Source organism: Jaculus jaculus, chromosome 11, assembly GCF_020740685.1.
Source record: "Jaculus jaculus isolate mJacJac1 chromosome 11, mJacJac1.mat.Y.cur, whole genome shotgun sequence".
Lineage (NCBI taxonomy): Eukaryota > Metazoa > Chordata > Mammalia > Rodentia > Dipodidae > Jaculus > Jaculus jaculus.
The window spans coordinates 83,449,090-83,450,978 of record NC_059112.1 but is presented as its reverse complement, the minus strand read 5'-3'; positions in this window follow the sequence as shown (position 1 = coordinate 83,450,978).

The window sequence follows — 1,889 nt, the reverse complement described above, 5'->3', positions numbered from 1 at the left end:
TTTCAGAATAATATGTATACAATGATTCTGTTTATACTAAGAATCATTAAAAGGTCACCAGCTGGGCAGGAATGATAGCTCAGTGGTTCAAGACACTTGCTTGCAAAGCCTTTCAGCCTGGCTTTGATTCCTCAGGGCCTATGTGAAGCCAGATGCACAGTGTAGCACAGGCATCTAGAGTTTTTTTTTTTTTTTTTTTTTTTTGTAGTGGCAAGAGATCCTAGTGTGCCATATTCTCCCTCTCCCTGTTTGTAAATTAAAAAAAAATTTTTTTAAATTGCCAACTGAGTTGGGTCTGGTGGCACAGGCCTATAATCCTAGCTATTTGGGAAGCTGAGAAAGAAGGATAAACACACAAGGCCACTGGGCATGTGGCGCACACCCTTAATCCCAGCACTTGGGAGACAGAGGTAGGAGGATTGCTGTGAGTTCAAGGCCACCCTGAGACTACATAGTGAATTTCAGGTCATCCTGGGCCAGAATGAGACCTTATCTTGAAAAAAAAAAAACCCACAAGGCCTACCTGGGCTACAGAGTAAGTTCAAGACCATCCTGGTCTTTTGCTTGCTATTCAAGCATGAGGACTTGAGCTCAGATCCCCAAATCCCATGTAAAGCAGTGCATGATGGCATGAGTCCTGTAGTCCTCCAGCTGGAAAGGCATAGACAGGGGAATCTACAGGGCCTGGTAGCTGCTAGTATAGCCAAATCAGTGACTTCTGGGTTCAGTGAGAGACCATCTTAAAAAAACACAAAACAGAAAGAAAGTGATTGGGGAAGATAGCTGACATCAACCTCTAGCCTCCACATACACTCAAACTCATATGCATGCATACTTTAAAAAGTATATTTTATTTAAGCTGTAGAGATGGATTAGCAGTTAAGGCATTTGCCTGCAAAGCCAAAGGATCCCAGTTCAATTCTACAAGACCCATGTAAGCCAGAGGCACAAGGGGACGCATGCATCTGGAGATCCTTTGCAGTGGCTGGAGGCCCTGGTGTGGCCGTTCTTTCTCTCTCTCTCTACCTTGTTTTCTCTCTCAAATAAATAAATAAAATATTCTAGTATATTTATTTATTTATTTATTTATTTGAGAGAGAGAGAATGGGTGTGCCAGGGTCTCTAGCCACTATAAACAAACTCTTACACACATGCACCCACATGCATATAAGCAGGCATTAACACACGCACACTCACCATACACACATATACATGTCAAAAAACAACTGAGCACTTGTTAAATCTTTTGCAACAGTTTCCACTCTTCAGTGCAGGAAGTGACAATGCCCTGCTTGGTCCCTATGTCACCACCAGAGGGGAACTTATTACTTTCTTCTTTTTGCCAATCTGATGAATGAATAAATATCTATTTTGTAATTGTTGTGTCACCCACCCTCATTCTTTAGCTGGGGTTGCCAAAATGGCCAAGAAATGGGGACAGGGCACTTGTTCCCCCAAGGTCTGTGTGAGGAACATGTTAAAATGCATCAGCCTGGACTTCAACCATCCATAAACTCACTGAGTTGGAATCTTGGAGCAGGGCCCAGGAACCTTTTTGTGTTTGCATTTTAATTTCCTCAAGAGATTAGAATACAGTGTGTAGAGCACATCTTTGCCAACATTTCAAAAGCTGTGATTTATGAATTAAATCTTTAAGAAAACAACATGCTCAGACCATCATAATTGAATGCTCACAAATTTAATTTGCATACAAAATTTTCACCCCATGAACTGCTGGAGAGTACCTATGTGTTCCTTCCTCTGCTGCAAAAATTAAAGCCTCAGATGTAGGAAGCAACAATCAAAAGAATATGCAAGAATGATAGTTTTCTGGCCATTTCTGAGTCCCTTTTAAAAGGTTTGAAAGCATTTGTATGTTCCACCTTGTG